Source organism: Delphinus delphis, chromosome 4 (genome assembly GCF_949987515.2).
Source record: "Delphinus delphis chromosome 4, mDelDel1.2, whole genome shotgun sequence".
Lineage (NCBI taxonomy): Eukaryota > Metazoa > Chordata > Mammalia > Artiodactyla > Delphinidae > Delphinus > Delphinus delphis.
The window spans coordinates 58756524-58776989 of NC_082686.1; the positions used below are offsets into that span (position 1 = coordinate 58756524).

The 20466-nt window shown below is 38.3% G+C and overlaps 1 long non-coding RNA gene across 1 annotated transcript in view; it reads right to left on the reverse strand.

Annotated features, from left to right (window-relative positions):
* LOC132424077 (uncharacterized) overlaps positions 1-3639 on the reverse strand; it is a 35319-nt gene extending 31680 nt beyond the window's left edge. The window contains exon 1 of the long non-coding RNA XR_009519161.1: positions 3165-3639. This is a non-coding gene — a long non-coding RNA (uncharacterized lncRNA). The remainder of the gene's footprint in view (positions 1-3164) is intronic.
* Between the last annotated feature and the right edge of the window lie 16827 nt (positions 3640-20466).

Genomic DNA, 20466 nt, shown 5'->3' on the forward strand with positions numbered 1-20466 from the left:
GTTTATCCCTTTAATGCTAATTGGAGTCAGTGTTAATAAACTCAGATAACTATATACCTAAATTTTCACACATAATGGTTTGAAAGGAAACTCAGAAAGATCAGGTCCAGGGGAGGCATGTTCTCCTGACTTCTGAGCAGATTTTTAGCTGCTGCTCAGCTGCCTTGTAAGATTGCTCTCCCTGCCCTTACCATAGGTGTTTCTCCAAGTGAATTAGGAAAAAATACTTTCCAGTAGCATCCATTTAAATAGCTGAATAATATTCTATCTTACAATTACAGCGCTATTCATTTAGTCATTTTCCTATTGTAGGATGTTTAGATTTTTCTAATTTTTCACATAAAGATAAGCATTTTTGCTCTGCTGCATTTTGGATGATTTCCCAAAAGTGGTATTACTGAGTAGAACATATGAACATTTTTAGCACTCTTGATACTTAGTGCTACATAACTTCCAAGGAAGACCAGCATATATTTCTAGGGGCAAGTTATGAAAGCATCCAGATTTGGTTAACTGCACTCTTACCATTAGTAATGTCTTGTTATGATCATCATATTTCTAAAAGTAAAACTTTCCATTTATTATGGAATTTTATGCTTAATGAGGATGAACAGATTTGTGGGGTGTTTTATCATTTGTGAATTGTTCTTGCACGATTAACTGTTTATGAAAATATTGGAGTCAGTGATTTTCTTATTATTTTAAAAATTTTTATAGTGCATATATAGAATATATTATACTTTTGTCACCTTGCCTGCTGTATTTTCAGCAGTTTGTTTTTGCCTTTAAACATTTTAATAGTAGTTTTTGATTTATGGAAGCTGACTTTTTAAAAGGCAACCATATCTAACTGTAACCATATGTAACAATTTCTGTTGCTTTTAATTAGAAAAACACCTTTCCTGAATGATTTCTAATCAAGATGTCTATGTAAGTGGAGTCAGCCTCCCAAACGTGTCTACATCCTAAACCTTGGAACTGTGGAACCCCTGATACTTTATATGGCAAAAGCTAATTCACAGATTTGATTAAGTTAAGGATCTTGAGATGAAGAGATTATCCTGGATTGTCCAAGTGGGCCTGATGTAATCACAATGATCCTTATGAGAGGGACACAGAAGGAGTCAGAGTTGGAGGAGAAGGAAATGTGACAACAGAAGCAGAGGTTGAAGTGATGTGGCCACAAGCCAAGGAATGCCAGCTGCCTCTAGAAGCTGGAAGAGACAAGGAACAGATTCTCCCCTCTGGAGCCACCAGAAGGAACCAGCTCTGCTGACATCTTGATTTTAGTCTTGTAAGACTCATTTGGGATACCTGGGTCTCTAGAACTGTAAGAGAATAGATTTGTGTTGTTTTAAGCCACTTAGTTTGTGGTAATTTATTACAGTGGCAATAGAAAAGTAACGAATGATGTAATTTTGTTCTCCATCACACAAATTGCCAGTAAATGTCAAGATGTTATTGTCCAGTAAATATTCTCTACTAATATAAAAGGAAACTTGCTTCACTATAAAATTTCATGGAATTTCTTTTAGAAATAGTGTGGGTGAGGATGGACCATAATACCATAAGAAGCTAGAAGTTCTCGAGCCTAATTCATCTCCTGTGAAGCTTAGTGTACCTGGTAACTATGGAGGCCACTAGGCAGCACAGCCCTCACCTTCCCTAGGAAGAGTGATGACAGGTCAAAAGGCTATTTTAGGATTACACCACTGGAGTTCTATATCAATTTAGATTGAGTGCAGCTGTATATAGTGGAAAAGTCCAAAATAGTGATGGCTTTAATAAAATAGAACATTGTTTCTTTTACATGCGAAAGAAGTATAGAGGTAGGCAGGACAGGGTTGATATTATGGCTCCTCATTGATCAGCTACCCTGTATCCTGTTTTTTTTGTTTGTTTGCTTCACTATCTTAACTCTGACATCCATCTTCTGGGTCCAAGATGTAAGATGAATGGTCTCAGCTCCAGTCATCATGTCTGAGTTATAGGTTTGAAGAAAGAGGCAGAGGACAAAGGGAGCAGACCTTGGGGATGACTGAGACTCTTTAAGGAGATTTTCTGGAAACCCAATACCAAACTTTCACTTACAGCACACTGAACATGACTTAATCATATGACCACACCTTCCTGCAAGGAAGACTTGGAAATGAAATTTTCTATCTAGGCAGGAAAAAATACACTACTAAATTTCTAGATTCCATTATTAAGAAGGGCCAAAGCTTTATCTACCACATCCACCACTTTGAGCACTTAAACATCCCTGGAAGAACACACATCCCTCTCCAAAAGGGACAATATCAACAGCTCACCTTGCTAACTTGTCCAGAATCAACGTATTTGGAGGACACATATTCTCCGCATCAGATTTGTACATAGCTTCTCATGGTTCTATGACCTGTGAACTAAAAGGTAACTCATATGCTCCCAACATTTATATGGTAGTGTTTAAAAAAGATTTTATAAGCATTTTTGATTGTTGAATGACATGTTATTTCCAATGATAAAACATAACATAAAGGAGGCCCTCTTTTAAAACAACTGGTCTCCCCAAATGAAGAAGGAATATAGTATCCATAGTTTAAATTATTATATGATAATAATAAATTCTAATCGGGTAACATTTTGTCCATTTTGATAAAAATAACATAAGTTTCTGCATACCTTTTCTAGACCATGTTGTATCAGTGTTCCATATTATATAAAAGGTTACTTCAAACCAAAGGCAAAAATGTCGATATGATTTCTTTTCAGCTTTTAGGAAAAAGATACACATTTCTATACAGAAAAGGGTATAAAGGAAATACAGGTAGCTACTGACAAGAGTGAGGATATCCTGCTGCTGCAACAGTGGACAAATTCCTATGTTTGGGCTTCCAATTGCCCTAGCCTTTGCCCTCTAAAGTTTCTTCCTAGTTTTTGAAGATTCAGTTCCTTGGGAAGCAGTCTCTGAGGCTGAGATGAGCACACAGGAATTTTATTAAAGAGTGCTCTAGGGATCATTGACTGTAAGGACAGAGAAGAGAGGAGTATTAAGCAGAGGGATACACCAGGCTGTGATACGGTCCCAGCAAAGGCTTCAGCCAACCATGGGGACGTCTGAAACTGGATTGGCCCCTTAGAGTAGATTTGAGCTTGGCTGAGAAGACTGGGACTTTACATACCTGCGTCAACAAGTCATTGGATGTAGGCTGTCTTCAGGAAAGGTGGTGTGTCCTTCGGTGAAGTATTTCTCTTCAGCAATTTCCCAGACAAGACTGACAGCTGAGAACACTCTCAGCAGCTCAAGAATTGTCCTTCAGTCCTAAAGGGGATCTGGATCATACATCATAGCCTCTACTACACTGGTCCTTTTTCCTTTAGGACCACAGCTGAGGGGGGCATTGGAAAGGATGACTTTGGGGAATGCACAGCTTCATCATTCTACTTCCTGTTTGTGCAAGTTGGGGTCCAAGTACAGTGTTGATATTTATCAGTCACAGGCTATTATAAGCTAGTCTTGGGGTTCCCTCAAAAATCTAGTAGGATTTTCTTCTATTATTTTTTCAGTAAGTTTCATGCACAAATAACCACAGTTAAGGAGCTGGTGTATAGTTGTGAAATTTTAAGCCAGAAGACTTACTTACTGGCCATTATCCTTTGTCCACCCTCCAGCTCTCAGTTAATGAGAGCTATCCTGAGACTATTTGAAAGAGGATTAAGTGGGAAGTTAATTTTTAATCTGATTTTTATCAATGAGCTAGCTCTCATTATCAGGCAAACAACTCTTATGGGACTTGCTTGAAAAAACTTGCGATCAGAAACTTATCTCCTTCTAAGGCTAAACAGTAGCCTTTACTCTTAGGGTAAGAAAGCAGTTGATTTTTTAAAATAGATTTTATTTTTTAGGGCAGTTTTAGGGTTCACAGCAAAATTGAGCAGAAAGTAGAGGATTCCTATATACTCCCTTCCCCCACACAAGCACAGCCTCTCCCACCATCAACATCCTGCACCAGAGTAGAACCTTTGTTACAACAGATGAACAAACATTGACAGATCATTATCACGCAAAGTCCATAGTTTATATTATGGTTCACTCTTGGTGTTGTACCTTCTACAGGTTTTGACAAATGTATAATGACATTTATCCCCCAGTATAGTATCATACAGAGTAGTTTCACTGCCCTAAAAATCACTGTGCTCTGCCTATTCACCTCTCTCTCTCCCCTCTAACCCTTGGCAAACACTGTGGTCACCTTTTTGCTTTTTCCAGAATGTTATATAGTTGGAATCATACAGTATGCTGCCATTTCAGATTGGCTTCTTTCACTCAGTATAATATACTTTTAAGTTACCTCCATGTTTTTTCATGGCTTGGTAGCTCATTCCTTTTTTTAATAATTCTTTATTTATTTATATATTCTTGGCTGTGTTGGGTCTTCGTTTCTATGCGAGGGCTTTCTCCAGTTGCGGCAAGCAGGGGCCACTCTTCAGTGTGGTGCGCGGGCCTCTCACTATCGCGGCCTCTCTTGTTGCGGAGCACAGGCTCCAGACGCGCAGGCTCAGTAGTTGTGGCTCACGGGCCCAGTTGCTCCGCGGCATGTGGGATCTTCCCAGATCAGGGCTCGAACCCATGTTCCCTGCGTTGGCAGGCAGATTCTCAACCACTGTGCCACCAGGGAAGCCCCTCATTCCTTTATAATGCTGAATAATATTCCCTTGTCTGGACGTACCCTACTTTATTTATCCATTCAACTGAAGGACATCTTGGCTACTTCCAAGTTTTGGCAATTATGAATAAAGCTGCTATAAACATCTATGTGCAGGTTTTTGTGTGGACATAAGTTTTCAACTCATTTGGGTAAACACCAGAGTTGAATCTTTTAACTCTGCAAGATTCCCAATTACTAAAGGCTCAGTCTAATTAGATTGCAGGCAACAAGCCCATGGCCTCTCTTAGCCAAGTGCTAGTTCCTTCCACCTATAGTTTGAGTTGATCTGTATCTTGCAGGACTTCACTGAAAGCAGCAAGAATCAGCACATACACATTAAAATTTTGAATTTTCCCTAACATATTGGTTAATGTAACGAGCTTGGGCAGCATGGGTTCTGCCATCTAAGGATTGTTTGATGTCATATAACTAGGTTCGCAAGCTTTCTACTCTTCAAAGTCTAAATTCTTAGTATCTTTCCGCCTACTTCCTTCATGAAGCCAAAGACACAGTTTAGGTTGTGATGCTCTCTGTACACAGTCCTGGTAAAAATGATTGCATTTCAGATAGCAGAATCATTTATAGTTAGTTTAATCAAAAGAATTCATTTCATTTCAAATTTCTTGAAGTGCCAGGAAACCAACTTAGAGGTCACATAATGAGAAGGAATACAGCAAAGAGAAATATCCAGTTATCCAGTAGGCTTGTTACAACAAAGTCACACTGCTGCCAGAGCACTCAACACATGTGAAGCCAGAGACTAGGCCATCACCACTACTGTTCTAGAAACAAAGCAAAACAAATACCTCAATGACACTGCTTGTCAAAAAATCACTTGTCTGCTGCCTCGTGATGTTCACTGCCATGTTCCGAGTCTCACACACAGAATCCTGACTACGAGAGAGTCTGGGGAATGTGATCTTCACTTGCTGCCTCCAGGGTACCAGAAGGCAGGATGAAAAGGAGCTGGAGTTACATGAGGAATGGTTCTCACTGAGGGGTGATTTTGTCCCTCCAGGATATTGGACAATGTCTGGAGACACTTCTGGTTGTCACAACTGAGGCGGGGGGTGACAATAACATCTAGTGGGTGGAGTTTAAGGATGCTGCTCACATCCTACAATGCATAGGATAGACCTCAAATAAAGAATTATTCAGCCCCAAATGTCAATGGTGCCGAGGTTGAGAAACCCTGGTATAGAGTGAGCCAATCTATAGTATCTGCCTTAAAGTTCCACCTCAGATTCACAGTCCTTGGTGACCGTGGAGGCCCTAGGTGTCACTTCTGGAGACTCACAACACAGAGCCTTACTCTAAGCACTGAAGAACCACACAATGAACACAAGGAGGAAAAAAGGCAGGGACTATGTTTTGTTACCACCTGAGTCTCAGACTTCCACCCACTTCCCAAGGCCCTTCCATCCCTGCACCTTGGAAATGATAAAAATTTCTGATAAATATAGAACTGTCTTCTTCAATCCAAACTTGAAGAATCTAAACAAGTACCTACATCGGTCTCTCACCAAAACCATCTCAAGCTCGGTTTTAGATTGCATTTTCCCAGAAGCAAATCCCAATTCAAGGACTTGAGTGTAAGTGGTTTTTTTGGAGGTGTTTCCAACACAATATGGGAGTGAAGAAGTTGGAGAGGAATGGGAAGGAAGCAAATAAGTGGGTTTTTTTCTAGGAAAGTACCACTGTAGATAAGGCACTTAATCCCCACATCCAGGAACTCTGAGATCCAACACAAAACATATGCCTCAGAGTCAGCCCACTCAAGCACTGAGGAAGCTGGTGTATTTAACCATTTTATGAGTTTCCTATTGCTCCTGTAACCAATTGCCACAAACATAACACAATTTATTATCTTACAGTTCTGGAGGTCAAAAGTCCAAAATGTGTCATACTGGCTAAAATCAAGGTGACAGCAGGGCTGCAACTGGAAGCTCTTGGGGAGAATCTGTTTCCTTGCTTTTTCACCTTCGAGAGGCCATCTGCATTCTTTGGCTGGTGTCCCTTTCCTCTATCTTCAAAGCTAGCAGCATAGCATCTTCAAATTTCCCTGTAATTGTGACTACCTTCTTCCATTTTTAAGTGGATTAGGATGTGCACCTCTTTGAGCAGGTCATTTTTTTGTCTACCAAATATATCCATTCTCATCAGTTGTTACTTGAAGACTACTCTCAAGAGGGGCATTAGCATGTCTAGCCTGCTACTCAGATAAATGAAGCAGGCTCTGGTGGCTAGGGAAAGCCCGTAAGCAAAGAAGTGCAGGTGCCAGAAAATTGCACCAAAGTGGTGAGGATGAAAGATACAGGTGGGGCTTGGACACCATCTGATGCAGTTCCTCCTGAACATAAGCCAATACTGGAAAACACAAGCAGCCCTTTTATTAGTTTTTGTTTTGGTTTAAGAGAGGAAGGAACGAAGGGAGGGAGTGAGAGAGCATAAAAATCATAGTATATCTATGTAAAGATATTGTTTATATGTAAGAAAAGGTTCATATAAAGGTAGAAGAGGGACACAGAAATATGGTTAAAAAACCATATTTTTTAACACTAGTTTTTAAAAAAGAAAGGCAACTGTAAAGAACCAAAGGGACTGCCTCCCTTTGAAAGAGATTTATTAAGAGAAACAGAATAAATTTTAGGAAGTTTTATGTTTTCAATGTAATTCATGAGTTCATTGTTCATTTTGGGAAGATGGGGGTGGTAGCAGCATGGTTTTGGAATGTTTCCAAATTCCCACATCAAAACAAACAGAGTAACTACATAGCAAAACCAAAAACTCCTAGCATTTACAAGAAAACCAAAAGCAACAAACCCAAAAACCCCAGGTAACAAACTGCCCCACAGGCCACAAACGAGGACAAACTACACACAGGCATAAATCTGCATGGTATCAGCTCTGTGCAAGAGGAAGTAGAGGGGTGCAACAGGGCACCTGACAGACCTGAGAATAGTAGAACCCCAAAATAGCCAAGGAACTCACTGGAGCATACAGTGGGCCTAGCGGAAATAGCAGCTGAAACTGGGAGGGCATGTCTACTCCATTAGCAGGTAATCACAGGAGTCTGCTGTAAGAGGGCTGAAGAAGCATAGTCTCTGTGAACTTTCAAAACTTAGCCACATGGCTGTATCCCAGGACATGGCTCTATCCCAGGACATGGCCCTACCCTAAGCAGTAACTACTAAGGGTGGCATCAAAGTAGATGACAGTGGTGATAAAGGTGAAGAGAAGAAAGGGATCATGTGAAGGTGAGGGAGGAAAACAGAGTTCAAAAAGCAAGCCACAATATTTCTGAACTCTGAAGGAAAAACAAAAACAAGACAAAAAACAGACAATAGAGCTCTCTGCAGTTAGAAAACCTACCTTGAATCATTCCTCCTTCTAAAAATTTGGAAAAATTAATTAAGAAACAGGAAAGTATTGAGGTCAAATCCCATACAAAGTTATTATAAGAAAAGAGAATAAAGAACAAAATAACTTCCCTACCAACAATGAAAGCATGCCAGAAGACTTCCCTGGTGGCGCAGTGGTTAAGAATCTGCCTGCCAATGCAGGGGACATGGGTTTGAGCCCTGGTTCGGGAAGATCCCATATGCCATGGAGCAACTAAGCCCGTGTGTCACAACTACAGAGCCCATGTGCCACAACTACTGAAGCCCGTGAGCCTAGAGCCCGTGCTCCACAAGAGAAGCCACCACAGTGAGTAGCCTGCACACCGCAACAAAGAGTAGTGCCCACATGTCACAACTAGAGAAAGCCCGTGCACAGCAACGAAGACCCAACACAGCCAAAAATAAATAAATAAATAAATTTATTTAAAAAAAAAAGAAAGCATGCTGGAAAGACATGTTCACAGAACAGATTTAAAAAGAGCTAAAAGAAATTAAATAACACAAGACATGAAAGAACAACGTAATTTAGATCAGAAAAACTCAAAATGAGGTGACAATTCAGAAAAGAATTAGAACTAAAAGAAATTTATTTTAGAGACAAAGGCTAAACAAGAAGGAACACAAGGGTGAATGAGCACAACAGATAATGCCTTAATAAAATAGAAGGTGAAAAATTAGACAAGTTTTTAAATTCAAAAGAAATGAATCGGTAAAAAAGGATTTGAGAGAAAGTAGCAGTATTGAAAGTAGGAAAAAAAGATCAATTATACAGTCTTTTTTTTTTTTTTTTTGGCTGTGCTGGGTCTTCGTTGCTGTGCATGGGCTTTCTCTAGTTGCTGCAAGCGGGGGCTCCTCTTTGTTGCGGTGCGCAGGCTTCTCGTTGCAGTGGCTTCTCTTGTTGCAAAGCATTGGCTCTCTATGTGCACAGGCTTCAGTAGTTGTGGCACGCAGGCTCAATAGTTGCGGCTTATGGGCTGTAGAGCATGGGCTCAGTAGTTGTGGTGCATGGGCTTAGTTGCCCCATGGCATGTGGGATCTTCCCAGACCAGGGCTTAAACCTGTGTCCCCTTCATTGGCAGGTGGATTCTTAACCACTGGACCACCAGAAAAGTCCTTGACTATACAGTTAATGTAAATTTCTGGTGAAGAAAAATCAAAGCAAGAGAAAATCTAAAAAATATAATTTAAAAAATTTCTGAAATAAAAAATATTATTATCCTAAGCCTATTATGTGTGTAATATGGGATAAAGTAAGTATAGGATAATCTAATTGTTCCAATCCCTATGTCTCTGAGAACAGAAGTCTCTGTGACAGGAAGGAAATACAGATGTAATATTGAGGTCCAAGACACTGTAGCATTCCCAAATTTTAATTGGAGGTATAAAGTATTTTATCCTAAAATATGTATATACATAAGCACAGAGCTAGGAGATAGATGGATATAGAAAGGAAGAAAGAAAGAAAGAAAGAAAGAAAGAAAGAAAGAAAGAAAGAAAGAAAGAAAGAAAGAAAGAAAGAAAGAAAGAAAGAAAGAAAGAAAGAAGAAGGAAGGAAGGAAGGAAGGAAGGAAGGAAGGAAGGAAGGAAGGAAGGAAGGAAGAAAGAAAGAAAGAAAGAAAGGAAGGAAAGAAGGAAGAAAGAAAGAAAGAAAGAAAGAAAGAAAGAAAGAAAGAAAGAAAGGAAGGAAGGAAGGAAGGAAGGAAGGAAGGAAGGAAGGAAGAAAGAAAGAAAGAAAGAAAGAAAGAAAGAAAGAAAGAAAGAAAGAAAGAAAGAAAGAAAAAGAAAGAAAAGAAAGAGAGAGAGAGAGAGGAAGGGAGGAAGGGGGAAGGAAGGAAGGTAGGAAGGGAGGGAGGGAGGGAGAGAGGGGGGAAGGATGGAGGAAGGGATGAAAGATGGAAGAAGGAAGAAAGAGAGAGAGGGAGGGAAGGATATCTTTCCAAGCTCTACCCACTGAAGAGACCTAGAAACAATGACCAACCAGTAGCAGTGAGCATCTCTAGAACCTGAATTGTGGTCTTGACATAATATTTCCCATTTAAAAACAAAACAAAACAAACAAAACCAGCAACCCAAAACTAGGGCCTGTTGGAGAAACAGTTGATTCAGGACTTGGGGCAGGAAATGGACAAAATAAACCTGGAACATCTTGTCAGAAAAAGAGCAAGGAAGCTATGAAAGATTACTTACAAAAGGATTCAGAGCCAACTTGAAGAGGCTCCTATTGGCCAAAGATGAGACAAATAAGCATATAAATGGATAATTGCAATTTGTTAAAATCAATCAAATGTGAGGAACGAAGTAAGCAGGAAGAGAATAGACAGCATGCCCATCCTAGCAAGGCCAAGAGAGAAAGCTTAATGTCAATTCAAGGGTTTTGTCTTCCACGTTAGACTGAACACAGTGACTACTGAATTATGACTCTGTTTGCAAAAATGATTCTAGGACAATCTATTACTCAAGAAAGATCAGAACAGCCATGGGCCTGGAACTTTACCCAGAGTAAGGGGAAGATTGCTGCTACTTCATAAAGTTTGAAGGAATGGTGAAAGAGAAAAATAAAGTTATGATTTTTTTTAACATCTTTACTGGAGTATAATTGCTTTACAAAAAGTTAAGTTTTGATTATAATCCATGTGTCATGTTTATTCAACATACCAGTTACACACATAAATATATGAAACCTGTCCCCATGGAGCAGGTAATCTAGGAAAGATTTTACATGTGTACAAATAACTATAATGCAAAATAGTATGAAGTAAGTGCCACAACGGAGGCACAATCAAAATTCTATAGTTAAGTAGGCAGAAATATCACTTCTGACAATGCTGAGAGAAAGAGAGAAGAGTAAGATCTGAGTTGGTCTTTAAAGGAAGAGTGGCATTTAGTGGGCAGAGATGAGAGGGAGAACACGCTAGCCTGAAGAAATAGCTTGAACAGAAATGCAATATAGAAAATGTAGGGAATGTCTTAGAGCACAATGAGAGATTCCACTTGTCTGGAAGGAGAAGGTATATGATGGAGGAGTGAGAGGCAAGGCTGGAAAGATGGACTGGGACCAGGAAATCGGACAGCGCCTTTATTAAAGATTTGGAATTTATCTTACAGTCAGTCATTGAAGGTTTTTAAATGGGAGAAATTTCTACCAACTAAAACAGCATTTTAGGATGCCTGAAAGATGCATTAAAAGGAGGGACATATGGAAGCAGAGAGACCAGTGAGGAGGTCACGGCAATCAGAGAACTGAACTGCCATGGACGCGGAGGAGGTGAAAAGAGAGAGAGGTGCCAGAAATATTCTGAAGGAAAAGTCAAAATGGGTTTTTGATGAATGATGATGCATGATTAGATAGGGCATTGAGAAACTGGAAGGGAGTAAGGATAACTGAGGGTCTGAGCTTAGTGATTGCAAAGAGCTGTGACTGGGCTGGGGAGAAGAGAATTTTGTGCTTTATAAACTTGAAATGAGTTTACTAGGAGGAACAGGACAATGCAAATGAGAGACTGGAGTCAGAGAGAGGGGCTGAGGCAGGAAATAGAGTTTTGGGAGACATGTCTATAAATTCGACTCTGAGAGAGTAAATGAGAACTGAAGGGAGTGTGCTGAGAAAGAAAACAAGGGAATCAATGATAGGCCCTCGGGAGAGACTGATGTTTGGTGTGGGCAGGAATGGATGGAGAGCAGGATGGAGCAGGGCGGAGACCCAGCGCTGTTCTCCTGGGTATGCCAGAGTCTCCCAGTGTTTAGGCTGCCCCCCAGACATGGATTAAATCAACCTAACAAATCCACCAGGTTCTATTCGAGAATCGGCAGTTTAGAGCAGTGCTTCGCAACCTAACTGTGGTGAAAGACCAGTTTTCTTCTTTCCAATTTGTTGTCATCAATACTTTTGTAAAATCAATAAAAGTTAATTAACAGAAAAATGATTAAGTGCTTGGATGTTGTGGCAATGTCAAATTGCTGTAAAATTTTCTGTGGGCTTACTTTCAATTTCTGTACTAACATTGTGAATATAAAATAAACACCAGTACACCCGAGTAGCACTAAGAAGAACTGAGTCAGGATACTATTTCGGGTACTGTCATTAGCACTCTGTGTAGGCAAGCTTTTTAAGGTCACTGGGCTTACATTCACTTGCTTTTAACGTAAGGGAATTAAATTTGCCCTAAAGTCTAGAACATACAGTCCTTAAACATTAGTTGACACTGAAAGGGCCTGATTAATTATCATTCTGCCCATACTCGCTTCCTTGCCCAAGTAAGGTTTTCTTCTTCTGGGAGACTTTTCCCCCTCCTTTCTAGTATTTTGAGGTGCAATGCTGTGTGTTGAGGCTGGCACACTAATCAGAGAAAAACAAGCCTCCAGGGGGCAAGATTTTCTGCAAAACAATTCTGAGCTAACCTCTAATTATCTCTAATTGCGGCACATAGAAATCACAGGAAATCTAAAACAAAAACACTAACCCTGAACCACAGATCCCAGCTTACACAACAGGATCCATGGCTCAGTAGCTCAAGATTCCAAGCTACCAGCACCTTGCCCAGATCTGAGTGTGCGCATTTCCACATCCACCAGCTGACTTGACATGGTCAGTGGCATTTATCATATCCTGTTCATCTTATATGCTCCAAATGCCAAACATAATGTGAGGCATGCAGTAGAGGTTCAATAACTCTTTCTCAAATAAATAAATGGAGGAAAAACACTCATTTCTTTCAAAAGCCTTCCACACCCCCAGGCTGACACTACTAAGTTTTTCCTTATTCAGTGTCCCCTTAGCACTTACTCTTTGAAGAAATTACCCATTTCCTGCCATTCACTATAGGAACTGTGATTCACAGCTCTAAAAAATACCTGTTTGGACTGAATTGTGTCCCTCACATTCCCCTGCCTTCCAAATTCATGTTAAAGCCCTACCCCGAGTGTGGCTATATTTGGAGACAGGACCTATAAGGAGGCCATCAAGATTAAATGAAATCATAAGGATGAGGCATCAGTCTGATAGGGCTGGTGTCCTTATAAGAAGAGGAAGACATTTCCCTCTCTCTCTCTCCCACTGTCTCTGCACACTACAGAGGAAAGGGCTTGTGTGGACACAGTGAGAAGGTGGCCATCTGCAAGCCAAGAAGAGTCCTCACCAGAAACAGACTTTGCCAGCATCTTGATCATGGACTGTGAGAAACTAAATTTCTGTTAAGACACCCAGTCTGTGATATTTTGTTATGGCAGCCCAAGCACACTAATATAACGCCCTTCCTTGATTTCTCCCATGTAAACATCAGAAAGAAGTGACTGAGATTCCCCCACATAGAAAGCCTCTAACTTCCCTTTGCCACAACCTGAGGGGATCAGGGGATTATGCTTTGGGACGTTATATTTCATACCACAGAATCATCAACACAGGCATAGCCCACCTCTTAGGGACAAAGCTATTCTTATATACCATGAGGCAAACACCTATACTAATTAAATGGTTTTTAAACTTTTGCAGTCATAGACTCTTTTGAAAACTGATGTAAGTTCTACAGTAGCACTGTCTACCTGAACTTTCTGAGATGATGAAAATGTTCCATAATCTGCATTGTCCAATATGGAAGCTACTTAGCCAGAAATGACTATCAAGCTTTTGAAATGTGGCTAGTGCAACTAAGGAACTGAATTTCTAATTCAGTTTAATTCTAATTTGTTTAATTCATTTAAATTTAAATAGTCATATGTGGCTAGTGGCTACCATATTGCACACCACAGCTCTTTAGTGTCTAGGCTTCTAAAAATGCATATATATACTTACACTCAAAATTTTGCAAACCAGTGTTGGGGAGTCCAGTAACAGCCATTAACAGCAATATCTACTCAGGTCAGGTGACCTGTATTAAAAACAAAGACCTATGCAAGAATGATTTTTTTCACTGTACAGTTGATGTGTGGTTAGTAATTAGAAGTAACACAGAGCAGATAAAAAGCCCAATTTCTGTAGTCTAAAAAGTAGTCAACTAGTGCTCACTAGGTTCTTAATATACAGATCCAGCTCAACCCCTCTGGCTAATGAAAGATGTCTATGCACTCCTTCTGTATCCACACTGATTCCTATGCCTTTGGGGAAACAGAAGAGGTAGTACAATAACAATAGCTTTCAGAGTTTAATAAATCTGGGTTCAAATTACAGCTCCCTTTATTTTACTCAGAATAGATTTTTTAATATACTAACAAACAATTCCCACATCTCAGTGTTTAACAAAAGTTTGCTTCTCACTTTTCAAGTATCTGCTTAGTGCAACTATAGGGCACCACTCCTTCAGTGGTGACTCAACAGGCTTTCTCCATACGTAGTTTCATCATCTGAGTACGAGGGGAGGGGAGAGACTGAAGACATTTGAGGGACTTTTCACTGCTACATCTCATATCTCATTGATAAGAACTATTACTCAGACCCACTTAATTACCAGGGAGATGGGAAGCAAACTTTTCATGTCTAGGAAGGAAAAACATTACACTAAATGTTGATGAACACAAAGCATTTTCTTCTGCTATGCTCTCTAACCACATAAACCTGAAAATTTAATTAACCTTTCTTAGTTATCTCATTTGAAAAATGGTGATAATTATATCTACTAAATAAAATGAATGTTCATGTGTAAAGTTCATTGAACAATGTTTTGCACATTGTGGGAACTCAGTGATGGTGGATTCTTTTTCTTCACTGGAAAAGGGATGGTGTAGCAAACTTGCAACAGCTCAACAGACTCATGGAATAGCACGTCACATCATGTCTGAAACTATCATAGCTCTGATCTAATTCTTCCTGCTCTTAACTATTTTTCTTCCCACTCGGTCCACCAACAACCCCTTACCTTTATGTAATTTTTAAGATGGACCTTTTGTTGTTTCTATTAGCAGGTATGTTGTTTCTATTAGCAGATAATTAACCATAATTATCACAACCAGTAGCTCTAATAATTAGTAACTATACAGAGAAAGATTTAATGTAAAATTATAATAAAGTCAGAGTTCTAAAATATCAAATTCATAGATAAAAGGTGCTTTTCCCCCTCTCTTCCCTCCTTTTCATACATACTACATAGCCTGAAGTGAATGACATATTTGTTATGTACTTGCAATTGTTAGTAAAGGCAGATCTGAATAACATTATCAATCACTTTAATCTAACTGATTTTTATACAATAGTATATCCTGCAACTGTACAATATATATTCTTTTCAAGTGCATATGGTGTGTTCTCTAAGGTAGACCAATGCTGGAATATAACAAGTCTCAATCAATTTAAATTTACTGAAAACGTACAGAGTATGTGCTGAATTACAAATCAATAGTAAGATATTTAGAACAACTCCCTAGTTTGGAAATTAAACAACAGACTTCTCAATAGTCTATGGGTCAAAGAAGAAATCATAAGAAGAATTAGAAACTATTTTGAATAGAATGATAATGAAATGATAATGAAAATATATCAAAGTTTGTAAATGCAGCTAAAGCAGTGCTTGGAGGAAAATTTATAGTTTTAAATGCTTATTTTAGAAAAGAAGAAAGGTCAAAATTAATAAACTAAGTTTAGAGCTCAAAAAACTAACAAAAGAAAAGCAAAATAAACCTAAAGTAGTAGAAGGAAGAAAATAATAACGAGAAGCTATAAATACCTTGGAATTAAATAAGCAAACAACAGGGAAAGTTATCAAAGACAAAAGTAAGTTCTTTGAGAAGATCAACAAAATCGATAAAGTTCTAGCTAGAAAGAACATAAATTTCCAATATAAGAAATAAAAAAGAAGTTATCCCCACACATCACACATACATTCAAAAGGCAATAAAGGAAATATAATGAATAAGTTTATAAAAATTTGACATCTTAGATGAATGGACAAATTCTTTGAAAAATACCACTAACAAACACAAACACAAAATGACATAGAAAATCTGAATAGGCCTGCCTATATACATTAAAGAAATTATATCTGTTATCAAAATCTTCTCAGAAAGAAGACTATAGACCCAGATGACTGCACTAGTGTATTCTATCATATATTTAAGGAAAAAATCTTACATAAATCTTATCGGTTCATAGCAGAGAAAGGAAGTTTTCCCAACTAGTTTTATGAGGTCATTGTGTCCAAAATATCAAAACCTGACAAGAATATTATAAAATATAGAAAAAAGGAGAAATAAAGATACAGAGAGAGAGAGAGAGAGAGAGGCAGAGAAAGAGACAGAGAGAAAGGAAGAAGGAGGGAGGTAGAGGGAAAAATTACAGACCAATATACCTCATGGACATAGATGTAAAATGTCCACAAAATATTAGCAAATCAAATTCAGCTATATATAAAATAGATAATACATTATAACCAAACAGTGTGTATTAAGTTTAGTTTAACATTCAAAAATCAACGTAATTCACAAAAAAGGGGGGAAAAGTATATGATAGTTTCAATAGATAAAAATAAAGCATTTAACAAAATTCAACTCATTTATGATTTTAAAAGTCTGAGATTTTTTTATTGGAAAAGCAAGCCCTACTTGGAATACATATATTTTTTTTATTTTCAGAGTCCCTTCAATGTCACAAAGAGTAAGTTATTTGAATTTGCAAAAGTTAATGTAGTGGTGGAACATTGATAATCATCATTCAGCAAGGCAACAGGCATGGTAGCCAAGTATACCAAAAATTCTAAATTTACTATATTAAATGATTTGCAATTTGAGAGAGAAAGAGCATCCTGAGAATCAGATCTTTAAAAAAAAACTCATAAAACTATGAATATAAGGGACTTTCCACAATTTGACAGAGGTCATTGTCAAGAACTGTAAACAGTTTTTCTCTACTTACAAGTTAACAAATCAGCCTGTCATGGATGCTGGCAGAAGACACAAATCTCCTAGGTCCACTGTAAAGGACAGTTTATTTCTCATAACAATAGCAGTAGCTAGAGTATTATCATTTTCTTGTGCTACTTTCTCAAGCCCCAATTTCACAGGATGACACAATGAGGCCTAGGTGCCACCTGCACACACAGTAGCTTACATTACAGAAGAGAAACACTGAGTTTAGTGAAGTCAAATCTCTTGTAATGGGCTGCAAGCAACCCTGCCCAACATTTGCCCCAAAGGGAGACATTATCATATTGGACAGTAAACAGATCCACCCTTTGCTCTGGAGGGAGACACTATATATTCCAAGGCTTTTTGCTATACAAATATCCTTGAAAAGGTAGTCCGGAACAAAACAGTGCTTAGTATATCTGCTTGCAAGATATGTAGCAACAGGAGACTCATGGAGAACTGTCTCCTCAAAGGTGACATATATCCTATAGCTAACATAACTAATGATAAACAACAAATGCTTTTGCCACAAGATCAGGAGCATGGAAAGGATGCACAGTCATATCGCTTTGATTCAACATTGTACTGAAGCTCCTAATCATTGTAATAAAAACAGAAAAAAGAAATAAAAGCATAAAGTTTAAAAAGCAAAAGCAAAACTATTTCTATATGCAAATGACATAACTGTTCACATGGAAAATCCTACAGAACTCCAAATGACTACTAGAAATAAGTCAATTTAGTTAAGTGATAAAGTTACACAATAATATCAGTAATATGAAAAAATCAATTGTATTTTTATTCATACTAGCAGGAATCAAATAGCAGAATACCATTTACAATTATGTAAAAACCAAAATATTCATTAATAAACTTCAGATGTTCAAAACACCTACACTGGAAACTACAAAATAATGCTGAGATACATAAAAGAAGATTTAAATAAATGAAGAGCTTTACCATATTCATGGAGTAGAAGATTCAATCTTGTTAAGATGTCAATTCCCTCCAAATTTATCTATAGATTCAACACCCCCAGTAAAAATTCCAACGGGATTTTTCTTGTAGAAACTGACATGCTTATTTATAATTTTATATGACAATTCAAAGGACCTAGAATATCCAAAGCAATCTGGGAAAAAGAAGAAAAAATTTGGAGGACATACACTACCTGATTTCAAGTCTTCTATAAAGCTATATCAATCAAGACCAGGTGTATTGGCATAAGAGTTGACAAGTAGATTAAAGATACAGAAGAGAAAATCCAGAAATAGACTCATATTTTTAAGATCATTTGATATTCAATGAAGAGGCCAAAACAACCTGACGGAGAAAGGAAAGTCCTTTAAACAAAAGGGATGGGGTGGGGATGGGAGGTGAACATGGACCCATACCTCATCCATATACATAGACCTAAAGTTAAACACAATAACCAAAATGATAGAGTCTTTAGAGGAAAAACAGCAAATAGGTTCATGTTTAAGGGTAGAAAGGTTTTTGAAAAAGGATATAGAAAGCAAAGAAAAAAATGGAAAAATTAGACCTCATCAAATGTAAGTCTATTCCTCAAAAGACAAAACTAAGAAAATGAATAGGCAAGCTATAGACTAGAAGCAAATATCTGAAAAACATACATATGCCAAAGTTCCAGTGCAGGATTTATAAAGAACTACAAATGAAAAATAAAGACTAATAGCCCAATAAATACGGGCAAAATACCTAAATGGACACTTCACAAAAGAATACATATAAATGGCCAGCAAGCAAGCAGAAAAAAATGTTCAACAGTATTAGTCATCAGGGAAATGCAAATTAAAACCTTAAGATCAAAACTAAAGCCACCAGAATTAAAATTAAAGACTGACAACATCGATGTTGGTGAGGTTTTGAAGCAACTAGATCTCTCACGCATTCATGATGGGAATGTGAGAACATTGTGGTGAGAACATTTAAGATCTACTCTTTCAAGTATATGAGTTTGTATTATTAATTATAGTCACTATGCTGTACATTAGATTCCCAGAACTTATTCATCTTGTAACTGGAAGTTTGTACTACATCTTGGTTTTCTCCCACTCCCCAACCCCTGGTAACCACAGTCCTAGTCTCTGTTTCTCTGAGTCAGCTTTGTAAAATTCCATGTATAACATGATATAATACAGTAGTTTTCTTTCTCTGTCTGACTTACTTCAATTAGCATAACGCCCTCAAATTCCATCCATGTTGCCACAAACGGCAGGATGTCCTTCTTTCTTTTGGCAAATAATACTCCTGTGTGTTTGTGTGTATATATATGTATACACACACATACATACATATACATATATATATATATATATATATATATATATGCCATGTATATATGCACCACATCTCGTTTATTGATTCATCCATTGACACTTGGGCTATTTAAATATTTTGGCTATTGTGAGCAGTGCTACAACGAACATGGCAGTGCAGATATCTCAAGACCCTGTTTTCCTTTCCTTCATATATATACTGAAGAGGTGGGATTGCTGGATCATATGGTAGTTCTAGTTTTAAGGAACCTCCATAATGTTTTCCAGGGTGGCTGAATGAATTTACACTCCCAACACCAGCACAAAAGGATACCCTTTTCTCCATATCCTTGCCAACATTTCCCTGTTGAAGAGGTAGGAAGATGAAGAGAGCCCTCCCAGGCCTTCTGACCTGCTATGCAGTGCCAAGCACCAGATTCCCTTCTGGTGTTTGCATAGGTGGGAGCTTCCCTAGCTGACCCTGGTGAAAAGAATAGCCTTGAATGATCTTAATCCCAGTGGCAAATCTGCTTATACCTTCCAGCTTCCCCTGCTCCCTCTCTAAGCTCATTCTTTGGGTTATCTCTCTCACTTTTTTCCCCCATTCTTTCCCAACCCAAACATTCTATACCCTCTAGACTGACCTGCTGATCATCTCATCAACAAAGAATGTAGATTCTGAGGTTGACACACTTTGACTCAAACTCTAGCTGTGTTGCTCATTATCTGCGTGATGTGGGACACAAGTTGCTTCACCTCACTAAGCCTCAGTTTTCTCATCTGTAAAAAGGGGGGAACTTGTACATTTCTCAAAGGGTTGTGGAGCTTCAGTGGGCTCATGTTATGGTTATTTATTGCTGAATAAAAAACCTTCCTGGATCTTAGTGGGTTAAAAAAAAAAAGTATCTCATGTTAGAAAAAGATTTGACAGGATTTTCTGTTTTTGAATGAAACTACATATACATCTACCTTATGATTCAACAATTCTACCCCTAGGAATTTATCCAAAAGTTAAAAACAGGTAATGTCATTAGAATAGCAGCGTAGAAGGATCCAATGCTCGTCCCCCCAACTACATACTGAGGAAAATAACTCTAGGACAACTCCAGAATACAATAAAGTAGCTTCAGAAATCCTGAGGAGCACAAAAACTAAGGATGGCACATAGAAAAGTGTAGAAAGCAAACCTGTGTCATCTCATCCCCCAGTGTGTCACAGCTTATTGCCAAGAGGGATGAGTGTGACCATCCCCTATGGGGAAAAAAG